We start from the raw sequence: 13032 nt of genomic DNA, 5'->3' as shown, positions 1-13032 counted from the left end.
CATACCGTGCGTGGACACTCGTGCACACACACACACACACACACACACACACACACACATTCACACATTCACACACACACACCCAAACACACACACACTCACACACACACACACACACACGCACACACGCAAACACACACGCACACACACGCAAACACACACACACATACACACACACACACACACAATCACACACACACACAATCACACACACACACACACACACAGACAAACACTAACACATACAGACACACATATACATCTTTGCAGCCCATTACATCTACTAAACACAGATTAAAACACATTTATTTAGTTTATTCAGTGATAATACACAATCATACTGCATGCATGGAAGTTACGCTCACACAAACATAGAAGCAGGTCAAGTTCAAGAACTCATGAACTAGTGCAGGTTAAGTGGAGATAAGATCCAGAACGCCAGCTTTCCCAGCTGGGTTAAGTGGCCATCTTCAGTGTTCAGGCATGCTCAGGCCTTCTCCCTGTATAAAGGAGAGAGGGAGAGAGAGAAAGAGAATGAACAAATGGTTGAGAGAGAAGAGGAGGGTGAGAAAAAGCACCTTCTACAGAGACGTTATCTCGCCCTCTTTCATCACTCACTCAGCTTTGAGCTCGACGTCTCTGCGCAGAAACAAACAGACCGCAGCTAGACCACACATCATGCCACAGGCAGAGCGAGAGGGCGAGAGAGTGTGCCCGCCAGAGAGCGAGAGAGAGAGAGAACGAATGAGAACAGGAACAGTGCTGAGCTAGATGGGATTGTTTCACTTCATTCTTTTTCACTGATGAAATCGAACATGTAAAATGTCTAATGTCCTACACAGCGCAGCACAGTGTGTTTATGAGCAGTCAACAGTATGAAATCGTGATCACTCCCTTTTGAGTAACAATAATAAGAGAAGACACTAGCTTACATTTTATTTGTTCTGAATTTGTTGTACATGTACATACAGTATACATATACTATATTGAAAAAAATTAAATCAATATGAAACAATCTAGAATATTTTAGTTACAATTTAGAGTTACAATTCATACAAGAAATTATGACTGGACGATAAGTATACAGCAGTTCTGAAGATGTGCATCATATCTGAAAGAGGCCTTCGGTGCACACTGACAAATTGCAGGATCTTTTTTTTTTTTTAAAACAAAACTGGATATCTTATTATATTTACATTTTTTTATATATATATATATATATATATATATATATATATATAGTGGGGAGAATAAGTATTTGAACCCATGCTAAAGTTGACTAAAATGCTCATTGGGTTCAATGCAAATCAAACCAGCTAATAGGCTAACTGAAAAACACACCATGCCAATTTCTAGGTATGGTGAAGGGTATGTGATGATGTGGGGATATTTTAATTCCAAAGGCCAAGGGAACTTTATCAGGATGCATAGTATTCTGGATCCATGAAATAAGTGGCCTTTAAAAATAAAAAATCTGCCTGCCTCTATGGGAAATTAACAGGGGTCAAATACTTATTGCCCCTGTAATTTAAGGAAGAACATTTATTTATTTATGATACATTCTTCATTCACTAAGAAAATTGGTGTCCTTAAAGGTTGGATTTTTACTATTTGTTTTAATTAAGGCATTAAGATCAATTTCTAACAGATGTTTGTATATTTTTCTTTTTAGTCAACTTTAGCATGGGTTCAAATACTTATTCTCCCCATTGTATATATATATTGTCTTGTATACTGGTATGTACCCAATTATACTGGTATGTACCCAATTAGCTGTGAGGGGGATAGAGACACATTACAATACAAAACTATAGAAACAGACATGTTCAGAAATTGATAGCAGCAGTAAGGCGGTGTAAAGCTAGTCAGCTAACTCTGAAAGGTGTGCAAACACAGAGGACAAGAATAAGAAGTGATCACTGATAAAAACAGGAAGCGATCAGGATATACAGGATAAAGAAGAAGTGCTCACTGATGAAGCTTGCTAACCAGTTTCATTTGGCGACAAAGTTGGCAACACAATGCTGTTACAGCTTTTTTTGCAATTTTTTCAAGGATTTCAGATGCCAACAATAGAAGTGGAAGAAATGTATGCTTATCTGTCCTTTATACAGATTTTACAATAATAGTTGTCTAGATACACTTGAGTCTTGAATGCCCACATATAGTTGTTTTACTGAATAAATCACCTTAAGGATCTAGCTTCAGTTTGTGTTTCATTAGTTGAAGTAACTATATAAAAACATGATATTATCTGTAACAAATGTTTGTATCGTCAGATTCATGTGACACTTGGCCAGCTGTATTTAGGTTTTAAACATTGTAATACTAAATCTATTCCATGCTATGCAAAGGTGAAAGGATATGTGGGTGGCTGTTTAATTCATTTGAGATTGAGGTTATTAATATGAATATACAACTGATAAAAGAGAATCAACATAAGAAATTCAATAAGATCAAGATAAAATAGTAGATTATGCGTGTGCATGAACGTGTGTGTGTGTGTGTGTGTGTGTGTGTGTGTGTGTGTGTGTTTCTAAGCATACAGTAGTTATGTGGAACATGCTGTTCTTTTGGTGCCTCTGGACATAAGAGAAACATCGCCTTGTATTTTTAACATCTATGACTTAACCTGTGGTCACTCAAATGTGTGGTCAACTGATTTTCACTGATTTTCAGAAAATATTAAGTAAGAAAATGAAGTGAGTCACTGCCCTAGGTGAACTAGGTGATTGATGGTATTGTCACTGCTCAAAACAATGTCTCTAGAAACTACACAGTTCCAATGTCATGACATCATACAATAAATAAAGTTTAATGTGCAAATACTGTATATTTCTAACAAATATAACATTTAATCTCAAGATTTCTCAAAGATTTCTTCAGAGATGTGTTCTCTTTATTCTCAAGGCTATCTTCATTTGACAAATAAATATAGGGAAAGAGATAGTAGAGCTTCATCACTATGCCGTCTTACATAAAGGAATAAAAATGGGTTCTGACCATCAGAGACGATATATTTGACGGTTAATTTTGGACATAATTTTGGACTAACTTTTGTGACTAGGCTAGTTGCTTTTATATGATGAAAGCAACACACAATTGACACTACAGATATGTTGTTTTTTTCAAGTAAATTGCATTATGACAGATCAGATTTAGTGTAATATCAATAGAATTACACAATAACAAATAAAATAGAATAGGGAAAAAGAAATAGAGTTTGTTCTCAAACACTTAATTCTGCATTATTTCAATCATCCTGAGTGTGTGTGTGTGTGTGTGTGTGTGTGCCTGTAAAAATAAGACAATCAACACAAATCTTGTGGATTAATATGTCTGCTCTCACATCAGTAAAACTAACCACAGTTATTCCATTTGTCAGCATTTGAGTATGTGTGAGCGTCCACAGCTTCCTAGATTGAATGAGGGATTTGAGTAGATGCTCACAGTATTCAGCACGGCAGTGCAGTATTCCATGTATGGGTGACAGTCAATTCTACTCTCTGAGATTGTATTAACACGCATGTGATAGTGGTCATAAAGACTGCATTACTTCACTCTTCATATAAATTGTGCTAACTCCAGAGGAGGCATTGTTTCAGGCCCTCACTAAACGAAACATCTCCCTGGACTTTAGATCACTGTCACTGTCATTCTGGACAAGTCCTGAATGATTAATGAAATGGAAACAACAGGTACTCACATGCCGTTGACCTGCAGCTTCCTCTCTCTCTTCTTCTGTCTCCAGGAAGTAGCTTGCCTCCATTTCCTGTCAACCAGGCCGACTGCACTCTACCCGGCCGTTCTCTCTCTATATCGTCCCTCCTGGGCTCTGGACACGTCCGACTAGATTGGCTTTGCTGCTTGTGTTCACTGGACTGAAAAACATAAGAGAAAGACAGTGGTGGGAGAGAGAGAGAGAAAGAGAATGAGTGGGAGAGAGGAATGCCCTTGCCTCCTTCTGTAGGATGTGCACTTAGTCACTCTCTCATAGGTCCTCTCATGTGGTGGTGAATGTCAGGTAGGCTCCTCATAACTATGGGTATCCCCAGGTCATCCCCAGGCCCATACATAGAAAGACCGATACACACACAGTGAGATTTCACTCTGAAAGTCTCAGCCTTGAGAGGGTTGTTTGTGACTCAGATAGGGGTCCCCAGGTAAGATATTGAGAGATGGAGAAAGAGAAAGAACGAGAGAGAGAGAGAGAGAGAGAGAGAGAGAGAGAGAGACTTAGGGGATGGAAAGTGAGGGGGACCTGTCAGTCATAACTCCTGTCTCTGTCTGACTGTCTCTTTTCCGCTGCCCCCACCTGTATAGCTCCAAGAACAACAGAATCCCCTCACACAGGAAAACACACACACACACACACACCCTCACACTAACACTTACCGGAAAGCCAGTTTATGAGCAGAACACCATAACGTGGGTTGCCCTTTGTATTATCTTCATTATATTTTGAGTCTTCATTTTTTCCCCATTGGTAAATACTTTCAATACATGGAGGGTTTGTTGGAAATTGTCCCAGACAGAAAATGTAGACGCCCAACTCGTTAACACTCAAGATGGTTTTGTAGCACTACCAACACAGATGCATGTAAACCTATGTTAAAGTCTTTATGGGCCATGCAAATCAAAATGTATTAGTAATCCACTATAAATATCATGACAATTAGTAAATTATGGCAAGGTAAATAGAAATACTGCATTATTTGTTCCGTGTAGCGGTAGGCTATTTGGTGAGTAAGTTCATTCATATTCTCAGCTGTGTCCAGTCTGTGCCACCTTGGCCTTGACAATGTGGACAGAAGAGAAACTAAATAGACATCTGGGGCCTCATTTATAAAGCGTTCTTACGCACAGATTTGATCTTAGACCGTGCGTACGCTCAAATCCATGCCAACGCTCAGATTTATAAAAACCGTCTTTGACGTGGAAAAGAGCCACGTCAGGTTCAAACTTGACGTACGACCATTTCCTTGTGGTAATGCCGGGGTACTGCAAGTAATCTGAGGTGCGATCAAAATTCCAAGACCAACGATCTCATGCATTTCTTTGCCATATGCATGATCAATATCAGAAGATTTTTAAAGACGTTTTTGGACGCAGCTTAATGTTTCATGGTTTAGCATAAAACTGCTAATGAGAACTATAGCCTACTTAAGAAAGTGAAAAAACGTATAGCTTACTTATTTCATAATATCTAAAAAAAACACCAAGACCTAATGATTGAAACATTCTTACAGGTGATCTAGTATATTTAGTGTTCTCACCAATCTAATATTGATCATAAAATGTCCAATTGCCCTCGTTTAGGAGAGGAAAAGTACATTTGTGCCAGGGATGTAGTGGTAAAAAAGAGGTGGGTGAACTATGAATTCTGCAATCTCGGTGAGGTGGACTGCGCCGCGGTATCGGATTTTTTAAAAAGGCATTCAGAACATGTTTGATAATGGTGGAGGTTGTACAGTATTGGGAATATAGGATAGTATTGCATAATACCGTTTTGAATGTTAAAAGTGAATAAACTCTTTTGAGAGGTGGATAAACTCTAATAAGAGGTGGCTAGGCCTAAACTCTATTTCTGAAATTTCAGAGGTGGATAAACTGCGCTTACTCGCGTTTAGCCTCCACTACATCCTAATTTGCGCTCATAGGCCTATTCCCAGCTTCTTAACAGAAAGGTAATATTTGAATGTAAGCTATACAATGTAGGCTATAGATCTTCTATATAATATATAGCCTACACAACCAAGGGACGGAAGTTATCTACTGAAAGCAAGGCATCTTCATAGTGTTGCGTCGGAGTTGCGTAAAGAGGTGCAGAGCGCGCACCTGTTTGCTTTTTTTGACTGGCAGTGCCCAAGATCAGATAACAGTACGTGAGTTGAATAATGTAGGCTAAAATATAAAGGTAGGCCTAAAGCAAACAATAAAGGACAATGTTTAAGCCATTGGACATTATTGAAAGAAAACGATAGCAAAGATATGCAGAATGAATGAATAATGACCGGCGAACTAGGCTACTTTTTCAGCAAAAACATAGCCTATCCTAAAAGAAACGTTAAGCCTACATGACATATCACGCTAAATTTAGTCCTCTGTTTTGTAGACTAAATCAGCATATTACCCTGGGTCATATTGGAAACGTACAGTAGCCTACTGTACCATAACGTACAGGATTATGCTGTAGGCCTAGGTCTTTCCTTCATAAGGTAGGCCTACCCAATTTTTTTTCTACAAAGTAGGCCTAAACATAGGCTACTAAATGTTGATTATTCACATTACTGCAAGCAAAAGGAATGAAAGTGAGCAGAGGACAATGGACATGAATGCATACGATCTCTTTCCAGAAAGCTTTGCTGGAAAAAACATAATTAGTTAAGCTATTCGAACTGACGCTTATGGCTAGTTAACATCAGATGGCATAGGCTAGGCCTATACAATGTTTTCAATATATAATTTTACATAGGCTACAGCTTTTAGGCCATTGATTTCATTAAAACATATGCTAATGATATTGATGAGGGGGTGTTTACAAGGCGGAGACCTAAAACCATCCGGCTGCGCACAAGTTGACGTTCATTTGTGATTTATAGCTAATGGGCACATCTGGGGCCTCATTTATAAAGCGTTCTTACGCACAGATTTGATCTTAGACCGTGCGTACGCTCAAATCCATGCCAACGCTCAGATTTATAAAAACCGTCTTTGACGTGGAAAAGAGCTTATCTCCATGTCAGGTTCAAACTTGACGTACGACCATTTCCTTGTGGTAATGCCGGGGTACTGCAAGTAATCTGAGGTGCGATCAAAATTCCAAGACCAACGATCTCATGCATTTCTTTGCCATATGCATGATCAATATCAGAAGATTTTTAAAGACGTTTTTGGACGCAGCTTAATGTTTCATGGTTTAGCATAAAACTGCTAATGAGAACTATAGCCTACTTAAGAAAGTGAAAAAACGTATAGCTTACTTATTTCATAATATCTAAAAAAAACACCAAGACCTAATGATTGAAACATTCTTACAGGTGATCTAGTATATTTAGTGTTCTCACCAATCTAATATTGACCATAAAATGTCCAATTGCCCTCGTTTAGGAGAGGAAAAGTACATTTGTGCCAGGGATGTAGTGGTAAAAAAGAGGTGGGTGAACTATGAATTCTGCAATCTCGGTGAGGTGGACTGCGCCGCGGTATCGGATTTTTTAAAAAGGCATTCAGAACATGTTTGATAATGGTGGAGGTTGTACAGTATTGGGAATATAGGATAGTATTGCATAATACCGTTTTGAATGTTAAAAGTGAATAAACTCTTTTGAGAGGTGGATAAACTCTAATAAGAGGTGGCTAGGCCTAAACTCTATTTCTGAAATTTCAGAGGTGGATAAACTGCGCTTACTCGCGTTTAGCCTCCACTACATCCTAATTTGCGCTCATAGGCCTATTCCCAGCTTCTTAACAGAAAGGTAATATTTGAATGTAAGCTATACAATGTAGGCTATAGATCTTCTATATAATATATAGCCTACACAACCAAGGGACGGAAGTTATCTACTGAAAGCAAGGCATCTTCATAGTGTTGCGTCGGAGTTGCGTAAAGAGGTGCAGAGCGCGCACCTGTTTGCTTTTTTTGACTGGCAGTGCCCAAGATCAGATAACAGTACGTGAGTTGAATAATGTAGGCTAAAATATAAAGGTAGGCCTAAAGCAAACAATAAAGGACAATGTTTAAGCCATTGGACATTATTGAAAGAAAACGATAGCAAAGATATGCAGAATGAATGAATAATGACCGGCGAACTAGGCTACTTTTTCAGCAAAAACATAGCCTATCCTAAAAGAAACGTTAAGCCTACATGACATATCACGCTAAATTTAGTCCTCTGTTTTGTAGACTAAATCAGCATATTACCCTGGGTCATATTGGAAACGTACAGTAGCCTACTGTACCATAACGTACAGGATTATGCTGTAGGCCTAGGTCTTTCCTTCATAAGGTAGGCCTACCCAATTTTTTTTCTACAAAGTAGGCCTAAACATAGGCTACTAAATGTTGATTATTCACATTACTGCAAGCAAAAGGAATGAAAGTGAGCAGAGGACAATGGACATGAATGCATACGATCTCTTTCCAGAAAGCTTTGCTGGAAAAAACATAATTAGTTAAGCTATTCGAACTGACGCTTATGGCTAGTTAACATCAGATGGCATAGGCTAGGCCTATACAATGTTTTCAATATATAATTTTACATAGGCTACAGCTTTTAGGCCATTGATTTCATTAAAACATATGCTAATGATATTGATGAGGGGGTGTTTACAAGGCGGAGACCTAAAACCATCCGGCTGCGCACAAGTTGACGTTCATTTGTGATTTATAGCTAATGGGCACATCTGGGGCCTCATTTATAAAGCGTTCTTACGCACAGATTTGATCTTAGACCGTGCGTACGCTCAAATCCATGCCAACGCTCAGATTTATAAAAACCGTCTTTGACGTGGAAAAGAGCTTATCTCCATGTCAGGTTCAAACTTGACGTACGACCATTTCCTTGTGGTAATGCCGGGGTACTGCAAGTAATCTGAGGTGCGATCAAAATTCCAAGACCAACGATCTCATGTATTTCTTTGCCATATGCATGATCAATATCAGAAGATTTTTAAAGACGTTTTTGGACGCAGCTTAATGTTTCATGGTTTAGCATAAAACTGCTAATGAGAACTATAGCCAAGAAAGTGAAAAAACGTATAGCTTACTTATTTCATAATATCTAAAAAAAACACCAAGACCTAATGATTGAAACATTCTTACAGGTGATCTAGTATATTTAGTGTTCTCACCAATCTAATATTGACCATAAAATGTCCAATTGCCCTCGTTTAGGAGAGGAAAAGTACATTTGTGCCAGGGATGTAGTGGTAAAATAAGAGGTGGGTGAACTATGAATTCTGCAATCTCGGTGAGGTGGACTGCGCCATGCGGTATCGGGTTTTTTTAAAGGCATTCAGAACATGTTTGATAATGGTGGAGGTTGTACAGTATTGGGAATATAGGATAGTATTGGATAATACCGTTTTGAATGTTAAAAGTGAATAAACTCTTTTGAGAGGTGGATAAACTCTAATAAGAGGTGGCTAGGCCTAAACTCTATTTCTGAAATTTCAGAGGTGGATAAACTGCGCTTACTCGCGTTTAGCCTCCACTACATCCTAATTTGCGCTCATAGGCCTATTCCCAGCTTCTTAACAGAAAGGTAATATTTGAATGTAAGCAATACAATGTAGGCTATAGATATTCTATATCATATATAGCCTACACAACCAAGGGACGGAAGTTATCTACTGAAAGCAAGGCATCTTCATAGTGTTGCGTCGGAGTTGCGTAAAGAGGTGCAGAGCGCGCACCTGTTTGCTTTTTTTGACTGGTAGTGCCCAAGATCAGATAACAGTACGTGAGTTGAATAATGTAGGCTAAAATATAAAGGTAGGCCTAAAGCAAACAATAAAGGACAATGTTTAAGCCATTGGACATTATTGAAAGAAAACGATAGCAAAGATATGCAGAATGAATGAATAATGACCGGCGAACTAGGCTACTTTTTCAGCAAAAACATAGCCTATCCTAAAAGAAACGTTAAGCCTACATGACATATCACGCTAAATTTAGTCCTCTGTTTTGTAGACTAAATCAGCATATTACCCTGGGTCATATTGGAAACGTACAGTAGCCTACTGTACCATAACGTACAGGATTATGCTGTAGGCCTAGGTCTTTCCTTCATAAGGTAGGCCTACCCAATTTTTTTTCTACAAAGTAGGCCTAAACATAGGCTACTAAATGTTGATTATTCACATTACTGCAAGCAAAAGGAATGAAAGCGAGCAGAGGACAATGGACATGAATGCATACGATCTCTTTCCAGAAAGCTTTGCTGGAAAAAACATAATTAGTTAAGCTATTCGAACTGACGCATATAGTTAACATCAGATGGCATATAGGCTAGGCCTATACAATGTTTTCAATATATAATGTTACATAGGCTACAGCTTTTAGGCCATTGATTTCATTAAAACATATGCTAATGATATTGATGAGGGGGTGTTTACAAGGCGGAGACCTAAAACCATCCGGCTGCGCACAAGTTGACGTTCATTTGTGATTTATAATGGGCACATCTGGAAGGGTGGCGTACGCACGTTTTTTTGTGCGTACGTTCGTGTTCTCTGAATCACACGTACGATCATTTCAGAAATGATCTAAGATCAAATGAAGGATGGTGTCTACGCAACACTTTTATAAATGAGGCCCCTGGAAGGGTGGCGTACGCACGTTTTTTTGTGCGTAAGTTCGTGTTCTCTGAATCACACGTACGATCATTTCAGAAATGATCTAAGATCAAATGAAGGATGGTTTCTACGCAACACTTTTATAAATGAGGCCCCTGAGCTGGATGAGGAGAGAGGTACCAGTGAAAACAAAAACGAAAGTGAGAGACAACAACGCCACAAAAAAACAACAAAGTGTTTTGGTATAGTGTTGCATCTTGCATGATCTGAGCGCAAAGAGTAGGTAGGCCAATATAGTCAGTAGGCCAAATATAACAGTGGAAACAATGGTCATCAGTGGCTTTGCATAACAGCCGAGCCTTCCATTGAAGTTGTTTGTAGGCCATGGCTTGCAAGCTGTTGACCACATGTGTTCTTTCAGGTACAATGAGGACACACTCTCACGAGGTGATATGTTTATAGGCCTACCCTGTTTCATACCCTGTGGAACCTCACTGTCTTCACCATAATAGAGAAGGAAATATTAATAACAATTAGGGCTGTCAAATTAACTGATTAATTTCGATTAATTAATTTGAGAAAAAATAACTGATTAAAAAAAATAACGCAGATTAATCGATTCTGTATGACCTTTGACCCCGAGCCGTTGTAGTCTGTAAAATGAAGGAGAGAGAAGAAAATGTGCTGCCTAGATCATTGATTGGAACATTTACTTTTCAAAAACGGCTTGATGGTGTTGATAAAAATAAAGTGTTGATTAAAATAAAGTCCTCTGCAATGTATGTGATAAAAAAAAAAACTTCTTCCCGAAGCACTTTTGAATTTATTTCCTCAGCATGTTAGGTCATATCATAGATTATTATGGCCATTATTAAAATAATAATAAAAGATTTTTTGAACTTTAATGTCACTAAAATACTTTCACAGTAAAAATCATATATGCGATTAATTTAGATTAATTAATCACAGAGTATGTAATTAATTAGATTAATTTTTTTAATCGATTGACAGTCCTAATAACAATAATACATTTTGAGGCTAACGCAGCAAGTTGTTGCAGTAGTATAGGCTTTACTAACAAATGCTAAGGCTAACAAATGCTTAGGCCCAGTTGATGTGGACTCTAAGCGGTTAGCCTGAGTGTGTTCTTAGTATTTGATTTGTCTATTCATGGCTATGCAGATGACACACAAATTTACTTACTGTAGCTCTGTCACCAAACGACTATGGTCCCCTTGAATCTCTTCAGTGTATGGAACAAATCAACACCTGGATGTCTCAAAATTCAAAGAAAAAACTGAAGTAATTATATTTGGTAAAAAAAGAAGGAAAGACAAGGAGGTTGCCACTTTCCTTGATACGAAAGGGTTGAAAGCACAGGATACTGTTAAAGATCTTTGTGTATTAATTGACAGTGATCTAAATTTCAACTGCCACATGAAAGCGATAACTAAATCAACTTTTTACCACCTCAAAAAAATTGCCAAACTTAGGGGGATGATGTCAAAACATGATTTAGAAAAACTCATTCATGCACTTATCTCCAGCAGGGTTGACTACTGCAATGGGCTTTTCACAGGCCTTCCTAAAAAGACTATCAAACAGCTTCAGGTGATACGAAATGCAGCAGCTATAGGGTTCTCACAAAAACAAAAAGAACTGACCACATTACTCCAATTCTTAAGTCCCTGCACTGGCTTCCAGTAGGTCACAGAATTGACTTTAAAGCACTACTGCTTATTTATAAATCAGTAAATGGAGCAGGACCTGACATGCTTCAGCGGTACACACCTTCTCATCCTCTCAGGTCTCAGGAGAAAAACCTGTTAGTAAAACCTGTTGTTAGAACTAAACATGGTGAAGCAGCTTTTAGCTTTTAGCGGCTCTGGAACCAACTTTCTGATGACATCAAAAATGCCCCAACTGTAGCCCATTTTAAATCTAGACTTAAGACCAAACTGTTCTCAGATGTTTTCTGCTAACTGCACTGAGTTACAAATTCTGAATCTGCTTTGAAAATTAGTCTACCTTGTGTCTTTTATTTTGTTATTGATTTTACCTTGTGCATTTTATGTTTTCTTTTTTATTATGATCTTTACCTTTTAAATAGTCTTTGACTATTCCTCTGCTATTTGCTATTAGGCCTACTGCTTGCTTTTGTTTATGTAAAGCACATTGAATTACCTTTGTGTATGAATTCTTTTTCTTCAGCCTGCACAACCACAGCAATCATGTAAAAGTTCTAACAGATAAATCGTTCATGCAGTTAGCCAACATTTTGCTTTCCAGTATTCACAATTCTTTGCTGCAGTTCACGTCACATATTTCACTGCTACTCGTCTGCTTGTAGCCTATCTATAGCCTATTTGGCAATTTTCCACTTTGTCTTGCACTGTTATTACAGGCAGGTAAAAAACACATACTTCAAAAACTAACACTGACGCAACATGTAGCCTAACTTCTCTGTACACAAGTGGACTACAGAAGATAGGGAAGTCTTTGTACAGGCTCAGTGATTGACACCCAACATTGCGGATACGGGTGTCAATTATTTCCCGAAATAATGGTTCACATACATTCACATAGATCTGCGTTAAGTTCGTGACGAAATATGTGTGTTCTGCTGTAGCCTAATATCAACCTGCAACAGCAGAGTCATAGGAAGGGTCGTTATGTCAGAGTGGTGCGATGTTGTTTTTTTCTTCACAATAAAGCTCATAGCCCAAAGCATAC

General features: G+C 38.3%; 1 long non-coding RNA gene across 1 annotated transcript; it reads right to left on the bottom strand.

Annotated features, from left to right (window-relative positions):
* Positions 1-348: 348 nt before the first annotated feature.
* On the bottom strand, positions 349-11577 carry LOC143122555 (uncharacterized). The gene is made up of 3 exons (XR_012986719.1): positions 11503-11577; positions 3707-3881; positions 349-500 (listed from the first exon to the last, which is right to left on the bottom strand). It is a non-coding gene; the product is annotated as an uncharacterized LOC143122555 (long non-coding RNA).
* Positions 11578-13032: the final 1455 nt, after the last annotated feature.

Source organism: Alosa pseudoharengus, unplaced genomic scaffold (genome assembly GCF_046254945.1).
Source record: "Alosa pseudoharengus isolate Yale_2024_CS ecotype anadromous, Long Island Sound unplaced genomic scaffold, YU_APseudo_1.1 YU_APseudo_1.1_scf_14, whole genome shotgun sequence".
Lineage (NCBI taxonomy): Eukaryota > Metazoa > Chordata > Actinopteri > Clupeiformes > Clupeidae > Alosa > Alosa pseudoharengus.
The sequence above is the reverse complement of the archived record's forward strand: the minus strand, read 5'-3'. Positions and strand labels throughout refer to the sequence as shown.